The 9,647-nt window shown below is 51.5% G+C and overlaps 1 protein-coding gene across 2 annotated transcripts in view; it reads right to left on the bottom strand.

Moving 5' to 3' along the window:
• The window catches only part of CACNA2D2 (calcium voltage-gated channel auxiliary subunit alpha2delta 2), a 188,859-nt gene that overhangs the window by 43,967 nt on the left and 135,245 nt on the right, over nucleotides 1-9,647 (bottom strand). The gene's annotated exons all lie outside the window — the stretch shown is intronic.

Raw genomic sequence — 9,647 nt, 5'->3', positions numbered from 1 at the left:
CATCCAGCCCCTGCCTGGAGATGGGCTGCTGACATGAACAGGATGGGTGATTGCTGGATTCAGGACCCTCCAAAACGGTGCCAATAAGAACAGGTCCCTCAAGGGGGCAATTTGGGACAGCAGGACCCGGAGTTGTTTGTTAGGGCAGGGTTTGTTGCTGCTCCTGCAAACCCCACTGACGGCTGCCCAGGGAAGGTGACGGGTCTGCCCGGAGCCACACGCTGCTGCAGGACGCCCCCATTAATGCCAAATGAGTTCATCATGAATAATGTTATTGTGATCGATACAGCTCAAGGATTATTTCTAATCCTTAATAATGATTAAACCATTATTTTTCAAGTGTTACAGGTCAATCAGATCAGCTCACGGTGTGCTGCGTGCAGGGACTGTGAGATGCCCGGGATGCAGGCAGTGCACCAGAGAGCCCGGCAGGATACAGGGCAGCCACCAAAACCTCTCCACATTTCAGACCTCGGGTTGTCAACTGTGGGGTTCAAACAGCAATAAAAATTAGAGGAATTACAAAAAATAAAGCATGGGTGTGAAATACCTGCAGATTTCCAGCAGGCTGTGGTGCAGAGACTGCCCTGGCGCTTTAAGGAGCATGGTTCTTTCCCCAGAAGTCACCCAGGGCTAAGGACAGGAGATTTAGAGGCTGAAAACACTGAATTGAAACGACTCTGAAGGTCATGAAAGGCCAGCAGGAGATTTGCAAGGGATTGGTGTCTGGAGATCCCGACAGCGGGGTGTGTGAGGGGGAAGGTGCTGCATGAGCTTATTGTGCCCTGGCCTCATCTGTATTCCACCTGGAGCTCCTCTCTGCCTCACTGCTCACCAGGGCAGATCCATCAGGAGCTCCCTGCTCAGCACACCAGTTTGCCTGGGATTAAGGAGCCTCCAGGATGCCATGGACTCAGGATGGGCAGGTGGCAGCAAAGGTGGCACGGCTGGGCACGTGCCCTCCCTCCCAAAAGCTGTGCAGGAAAGGAAAGGGGCAACAAGGTGGACTAGCATCCGTCTGCCCAGAGGACGGCAACTCCAGACACATGGCTGCTGCTTTTCCCTGGCTTTGCTCCAGGACCTTGCTCTTCAGCCTGATGCCCCACAAGCTCACTCGCCCCACTCTGAGCACGGCTCACCCACATGTGCTCACCCCCAGCAGCACCTTCTGGGCACAGCTGGTCTGATGCCCTGAAGCTGCTGGGGGTGTGGTGGTGGGGAATGCTCGGAGCACCAGAGCTGGCACAGGCAGGGACCATGACCTCCCCTCTAGAGGAGAGGACCATCCCTGCTGTTGGCATCCCCACTGCTCGAGGGGCCAGCATGCAGGAGGACTGATTGTCTCTGATGGAGCAGGCACCCAAGGGTGATGCTCACCTCCTCTCTGCCACCCCTTCTCCCCCATCACACCCGGGGCTATCCTGCACTGCTCTGATATTTTTACACAGACTCTTTCCAAAGGAAACTGGTCCAGTGATTTACTAAATCTCTTCTCCAGCCCCACCATGGCAATAAGCATGCCCTGGCTGCTCCTGCCTCAGTCAGACCAGTGGGTTTAACTTGGGAAGCAGCAGAGCAGAGCCCAGAGAGGCCAAAGACCAAGGTTGGATTTATAAAACAGGATTACAGCAAACACTCTGCAGAGGGAGACTGAGCAGCCCTGTGTAGCAGCAGCAATGCCACTCCTGTGTCCAAGCCTCCACACAGGTGCCCCAAGCCTATGTCGATGCTGGGGGATGCTCCTCAGACAGTCTGGGATGGTGTTCCTGGCTTCTCCCCACAGCCAGCATGGAAGCCCCAGCAAAGGCCCATCACACAGCAGCTGTGTGTGCCCAGGGATATTTGCTCCGAGGGAGAGCTGCTCCTGCTAAGCCTTCATTTAACTCCCTCAGTGAGGATCTTATCACCCTCATCACAGCGCCTTCCCCAAGGCTCTGAAGTGCGTTAACCTCCCACAGCCCAGCACACAGCTGGGAAGAGGGGAGATCTCTGCTGGAGATTCAAACAGCCCTGTGCTGCCAGGCCAGGAAGTGCCATGCAGCATCACACCTTCCAGCTGTCCTCCCACAGCAGCAAAATGCCAGTGAAGGGTTAAGGCAAGAAGGTGAAAACCAAACGCACATGACAAAGCCAAGGAACTGAAGCCCTAGGCAGGAACATCCCCCAGGAGCTGGTATTGCAGCTCTTGCTCCTCCATAATGAAGGGATAAGGATGGCACAAGCCCTCTCCTCTGGTACCAACCCTCTTCCATGGCCTCACCTGTCACTGCAGAGCATCTGGAAAGGCAAAAGCCCGTTCCATGTGTTTCACATGTCTCCATCCTTTCTGCCTGCATGCATCAGGGCAGAGGGCACCATCTCATGGTCCTACCTCCTGCCACCAGCTCCAGGATGCCTCCACTGCAGCTCTCCCTCTCATCCCCAGCACATCCTCTCCCCATTCACAGAATTCACCCCTAAGCAAACCCTACCAACAGCGCGCGCGTCGTCATCAAAAAATGATCAACCAGCGACAAAAGACAACAACCCCCTTATGTACACACAGGGAATATAAATCTTGAGTAAACACTGTAAAGCAGCGAAGCATCTCATCCTGTAATAATCTCCGAGACAGTTGATCCCAGGGCTCTTATTACCCCCACAGCCGTCATCTGAAATCCAGTCGGCAGCAGGCTCAGCCACGGCTCAGTATTGATCATGGAGGCAGCTTCAAATATGCTGCGGCATTTTTCTTTCAAAGCACTAACTTGTTTGTCGATAACTCCCTTGCCTGTGTGGAAGCAGAAGGATGGATAGAGCCCGTCTCTGTTCCTTTTGTGCCTGGATCCAGCCTGTGCACGAGGGAGGATGGGGCTGGAACCAGCACTGGCTGCTAACATTCTCCTGCTCATGGGAGGGCAAATAAAGCCGCAGTGACTAGCAAAGAGCACGTGGTAAATCCTCCAAGGGCTCCCAGCCCTCGGTTCTGTACCAGCTGGTGCTCGCTGCTGGGGTCTGGCAGGGCAGGGAGCAGGGACACCTCTGCAGATCCAGCCCTGCCATCAGTGAGGTCTCAAGTGCAAACCTGGAGCTAAACCAGAGCCAGAGTTGCTGCAGACCTCACATGGGGCAGTGGCACAGCCAGTACCTGGCACTGGGGGCCTGGAATGAACCCCAGAGCCACAACTTCCATCATTTTACTGAGCACCTCAGTAACTCATGGCTCTGCAGGCCAGCAGCATGTGGCTCTTGTTCCCCTGTCAGCACCTCTTGCTTCTCCTTCATCTCCAGAGCCACAATTTTTACCAATAGGAAACACCACCACTATCCCAACAACCACAGGGAGGGTAGAAATGAAACATTCCAAGAAGAGAGGTACCAATGTCTTTGCAGAGATGGTGAGGAAAGGGAGAGTGTCGCTGCTCAGGGTGTTTCTCCTACCCCAAAATATTGCTCATGTCTCCAGAAGAGCTTATCTTCCTACAAACAGCAAAGCACCAAGGGCAAAAGGAGAGTGCAGAGAACCAGGTGTCCTGTGGCATGAGCTGTGCCTGGTGCTCTCTCCAGCCCTTCTTCCCTTGCAGAAAAGCCTCTCTCTGTCACTCTTCTCCTGGAGTTCCTGTCCTCCATGAGGGTGGACACTTACTTTTCAAAATCACAAGCAGAGAGCAGCTCCCTGTCACCCAGGAGGGGAGGAGGAGGGCAGGGGCACTGTGCCCTGTGAACCCATGGGTACACTTGCCCCTGCCCTGGACCAGCAATAGCAAAACCTCAGCTCAGCTGCTCAGACCCTCCTCGGCTCCTGCCCCATCCCTCCTGGGGGAGGAAGGGCACTCACGAGGGTGCAGGATCTGTCCCCACCTCTATTAGCAGTGAGACAGAGCTGTGGGATGCAGGATGGAGAGATGAGGCCAGGAACAGGTGCAGGCAGGTTTGGCCTCTCTCACTGTCCCCTTCCTCTGAGCGGAGTCAGCAGAAGGAGCATTTGGCCACACTGGCATTGCCTCATCCCGCATCCTCCTGCCTTTCACCCTAGACATATGGCAGCAAACTTTGCTCTTGCATTAGAGATGACTTTAAACAGTACTGCTAAATGTCATCATGCTAAAGTCCTGCTGGAAGGTGCTGCTGTCTGGCTTTGGGACAGCAAAGGTGGTCCCTTGGGAAGCCAAACCAGGCACACTTGCCTCCTCTGCTTAGGATATGCGAAAAATCATTTTCCTCCGTCCCCTTTGCCACACTATTTGCAGTCATGGTAGCCTTCTGCATATTCTGTAGCTGATGGAGAGGAAAGCAAGGACCTCTGCTCTGAGATCCCAGCATTCAGCCAGAGGAGAGCCAAGCAGCAGTATTCAGCTGTCCTGTGACAGCACAGCTCTCCAAGCTGTCCGTGCCCAGCAACTTTAAACGGTGCTCATTTCACACCTCTCGCTCTCTTTTGGAGCACCAGCTCACAGGATGAGCAAGGCAGAGGAAGCCCAGTCTGTTCCTGATGGAAGTTCCCACCACCTCCACAGTAGTCTGACCAGTAAAAGTCTTAAATTCTGGCTGTCCAGGAAGAAAGTCTCTCTTGGAGTGAAGCTGGAATATTGGTGGCTACTTCCCAGGAGGTGCTGAAGAGCTGGGGCATGTCAGCAGCATCCCAGAGGGGCGATGGGTACAAACCACCCATGAAATGTGGCTCCAGAGTTGTTTTTTGGTTGTGGGTGGGACAGATGTGTCCCAGCAGTGTCAGGGCTGCCCATCCCAATCCAAGTGCCTCAGTGGTGGGCTGCCAGGCTAAAAGCCTGGTAGGTGCCGCTACCCACAGCTCTTGTCATTGTGTGCTTTGGGGACAGTTCCTGCCAGGGTCCTGCCATGTGCTGGGAGACAGCAGCAGGGACAGGGTGGGCGAGTTACTGGGCACAAACACAGCATCCTGGCACAGTGCAGCACGTCTGCCACGACTGGAAGGGCTTGGGGACTCTCCTGCTGGGTGACAAGCAGCTGCTTGCTGCACAATAAGGTTTCAGATGACCAGAAATAATTCAGGTCAAGATGCATTTTCTGGAAGGTCAGAGCTGGGAAATGTGACAGCAGGCGATTCACCAAGCTGTGGAGGAGGAGATGGTGCTGCCCTGGGCTCCTTCCATCTCCTTCTCCCCCCATACCAGCGTGCTGTGGCTCCCATGGGATGGGTGACTGGAGGGACATGGCTCCCACAAAGGATTTTGGGAGATGACCCCTTCCAGCATGAGGTCCCAGGGCAGGCTCAGCTTCTGCAGTGCTGGAAGGGTCAGCATGTTAATCACCATCTCAGCCCACTGCTCTGGCCCCGTCTCCTCCCAAATATACTCCAAACATTCAAACAAACGGTGCTCCCTAAACCACACTTAAATATCCTGTGGCCCTCCTGCTACGATCATCAAGAAGGACTTGTCACAGTTCAAAATCCGTTAAAATAACCACAAGGCATTTCAGCAGCAATTATAAGAGACAGTTGCACTTAAAAATCAATTTTACTTAGAGCTTGGAGGAACAGGGTTTTTTAAAAATAAAGGGAAAAAAAAAGGAAGTGATACAGCTTGTCACTTGGGCAGGAGAAGGAGGAATTTGCCTGGTCAGGTCTTAGAAACCAGAGTCTTCAAAGAAAAAAAAAATTCCTTCCTTATCATTATCCTTGTGTATTTTGGAGAAATAAGTCCCATGTGAAGATGAGAAGAAGTTCAAGGAGTGGCTCTCCCTTCCCTGCGGTTCCCTACATGGTGCCAACAACATAGAAGCTCCTGTGAGATGCAGGAGGACATCCCTGCAAACCCAAAATGCAGCCTGCATCCTGGCAGGCCCCTGACTCCCTGCTCCATGGGCATGAAGCCTTTCGTGCCTTTGAAATCCTCCCCTTTAGCTCTTCGCCTTTCATTCAAGAGGAGGCTGTTGAAAGTTTGTACTGGAAACCACTTACAATCGATTTATTTTAAGGCATCACCTCTTGCTGCGCTGTGATGTGCGAGCTTTAAAAAGCACCTCGTTTATTATCTGCTGCCACGCGGGGATTTCCATGTGGCACATCCCGGCGCAGCCAGAGCTCCTCCGCTAGCGGGATTTTATGCTAAGGCAGATTTTCAACGTGCACAAATTCCCACAAGAGTGCCCCAAAATACCACCACCCCAGAACCCTGGCAAACCCCGAGAGAAACCCCCAAAACTTGCCCACATGAAACCCTCCAGGGACACATGTGACATCTTTCTGATGTCCTCCAGTGCCAGCAGCCGCAGCCTGAGAGGGGTCGGACACACTGAGCAGTTCCTCAGGCCCCTGCTGCCACTGTAGTAGGAACATGAGCAGAGCAGTTGACATTGTCAGTTTTAAACACCAAAAAAAAGCAACTGCAGTGCAAAAAGTCATAAAAAGGAATTTTAGTGGTATTTTACTCTAAAAACAAGGACAATAGTTGGAACCAGCTTTGCTCAAACTTTCAGAAAAACAGCAAAGAAGCCCCAGCAGCTCCAGGTGGGGTGGGGAAATTTCAGGGAGGTGGAAGTGAGCAAGTTCAGGAGGCCACCAAATGGCTGTTCCCAATGTCACAGCTCACAGTGACCTCAACACTCATCCTTCTCAACGAGAAGGACTCAAAACACATGTCCTGAAACCAGGACAACTTATCACTACACACATTTTTTGGGCTTTGTCTCAGGCAGAATTAATAAAGACATGTCCTCACTGCAGACCAGCCCCCTGAGAAGCCTCTCCCTTCCCTGAGGCACGTGGCTCCAGCACAGATGAAGACCCTACATCCCTTCTGTGGGGTCTGTGTTTGTGGGGAGAAATCCTTCCCAGCTCAGGTTTTCCCTGTGACCATGCTGGGCTGATGCAGAAGCTCCCCAAGGGAACCTGCAGTGCCCTTCCCTCTGTCCTGCTCCAGGAACACGTTCTGCTGTTTCTGTTAAACCCAAAATTCAAGGCAACTTGACACTTTCTGTTTTAAAGACTGAGGTGGGGGAGGAGAAAGCATGGAGGAGCTTCCCTAAGGGAAAAGCCATCAAGTGGAACAAGTTTTCAACAACTACACGTTTCTTGACCTTTTCCACAGTCATATCTTTAATGTTTCATGGATGGATTTGATAAAAAGAAAAAATTAATAAAATAGATTTCATTTTTAAAAAAAGGTCAGGACATGTGTTACAGGGAAAAACTCATTTAGGTCCCTACCTGATGCCAAGGAGCCCTCCCCTGCCTCCCACACAGGGCACTCCAGCCCAGGCATCCACCTCCCCACCTTCCTTTTCATCATATTCAGGGTTTGATCTCTTCTGGACTTTTCCTTCCCCTGCTAGCACAGAGTCAGGTACCATAAGCATTCAGAGATGCTGACAAATGCTTGGGAGTTACAAATATTTGGTGGGATGTTGCACATCTAACCTGGAGAGGTCACTCTAACCAGTGAGCTCGAACGTGGAGAGGATGCTTGTCCAGCCTCCAGCACAGCTCTTCTACCTGCAGCTGCTCAACCTTGAGCCCAAAGTTCTCCCCAAACATCTTGACAGATGTTGAGGCTGTTGCCATGCCCAAGCCATGTGCAGCAGAATGACCAACATTTGCACTCTTGTTCATCATTTCATGGCTCCTGCACCCACCCCATGAGCATCACCCCATGGATATCACCCCCCTTATCCCTGTCTGTGGAAATGAACGTGGATCCCATCTGCTGTGTCTGAGCGCGGGCTTGTCAAGAGATGTTTTAAAAAATAAATAGTATTGAATAGCAGCTCCATCCCGGCTGGCCCAGCGGATGTTCCCAGAGACTCGGAAACAAAAGCAGCTATGGACATTTCTATTATTAAGCCCACTCTGCAATTAGAGCAGACTTCTGTCCAGCTTCTGCCTCTTTTCACCATTCCCTCTTTTTTTTTTTTTTTTTTTTATTCACTAAGAACAAAATATTATTCATCAAAGTTTGCAAAAAAACCCCTGCGAATGGCTGCGATAACATCATACTAAGTTATTAAGTGGTGACAATGGGGGACAATTACAGTATATAGTCCATTATACAGCGCTGCCGTCGGGATGAATCAAAGTGAAACACCCTGTGAATGGCGAGGAGCTTATTAACAGGAACATTGGTGTGCCAGAGCATAATACCTGCATTCAGCCCCAGAGTTAGTGCTGAGCTGCTGCCGGCAGGGACTGCGGAGGAAAGCGGTGGAAAGGGCTGGCAGCTCCACTGCACTGCTCGAGGCATCAGCCCCATGGAGTGATCCTCAGTGCTTAATTACAGAAAAAGGGCAAAATCTCAGTCCTGGGCCACCACCATGCAGTGTCTCCCCCTCTAAATCTGCTTCTGGAATGCTCTGAAGATTTTTGCAACGGCTCAGCAAAACACAAGCAGACAAGGATTTCCCTCAGCTCCCACCAGGATCGGGAGCATCCTCTGTGCTCACCAGCACCCCAGAGATAGGGTATCTCTAGTGGACTATTCCACCACTATCAGCAAGTCTCTGCAGGTCCCACTCAGAGGTGTTGAGCACATCCCAGGCTCCCTTCCCCCATCACCTGAGGCTGCCCCTTGCCTGCAGCAGCAGGTGAGGTGGGCCATAATGCTGGGAGATACATGAACTAAATTATCTGTGAAAATTCTCTTTGTTGAGAAGATAAACAAGTAAGCAAGCTGCAGGCCTTCTTCCAGAGCACAGCAGCAAAATTCCTAGGTCTGGGTGTGCTCCAGGACTAACCTGTGGGAAGAGCTGGTTTTATGCTCTTCCTCCCAGGCTCTGCAGCCCCCTCACACCTGGTACAGTTCGGATGGGTCCTGTCCCTTCCCTCTCTGCTGGCCTGAATTCTTGCCAGCGGTGAAACCCTGTGCTGGGTTTCCTGCTGCTCCAGCAGCTCTGGTTTGCTCCTTCTAAGATGTTATTTTTACACTTCCCTTAAAATACAACACTAAGAGAGGCTTCTTGACTATATTAACATTAGGAATCTAATCAGCAATCAGACAGCTCATAATTTTCTGATTAGCTCTGATTATACTCAATCTTTAGGAATGGAAAAAAAAAGATGGAAAGAGGAAAAAAAAACTTAGAAGGAAAAATATAAAAATATTCTCTGCTCAGTTTTCCCACCCTGATTCCCTTGATGAGGCACAGAGTCATAGGAACAGCTCTGCTTTTCCCAGCTAAGAAGGAACAGTGCCACAGTGACCTGCTAAGACAGTGTTGGCCAATAACCTGGTGCCATCACACTGCTGATCATCATCCTTCCAGGCTTGGCTGGGATATTGTCCTGGAAAAGAGCTGCTCAGAGAATGGAGACGACATCAAGGGTGCCAGAGTGGCTGACAAACCCAGAGGAGTGTTGTGAGCTCTGCTCTCAGGCTAAACACCTCCAACAGTCTGCTAAAAGACAGGGTAAAATGATGCCATGGAGAAAGGAAATGATGTGTGTGTATCCAGCTGGCTTCAGCCTGGAAAATGGAATCTCTCCAGGTGATGATGATGAGGAGGAGGAGGCTGAAGAACTTTGTGAGATGAGGTCATGGCCACACACTGGCTTGGCAGGAGACGATTGGTGCTTTGTGGCAGCCCAGAGAGAAAGATCCCAAGGATTCAGGAACTGAGGACTGCCAGAAGGTGGGAGGAAAATGGGCACATGGCCTGAAGCCCCTGGGCAGGAGCAGAGGATGCCCCAGCAGGCA

Source organism: Corvus brachyrhynchos, unplaced genomic scaffold, assembly GCF_000691975.1.
Source record: "Corvus brachyrhynchos isolate BGI_N302 unplaced genomic scaffold, ASM69197v1 scaffold4, whole genome shotgun sequence".
NCBI lineage: Eukaryota > Metazoa > Chordata > Aves > Passeriformes > Corvidae > Corvus > Corvus brachyrhynchos.
The sequence above is the reverse complement of the archived record's forward strand: the minus strand, read 5'-3'. Positions and strand labels throughout refer to the sequence as shown.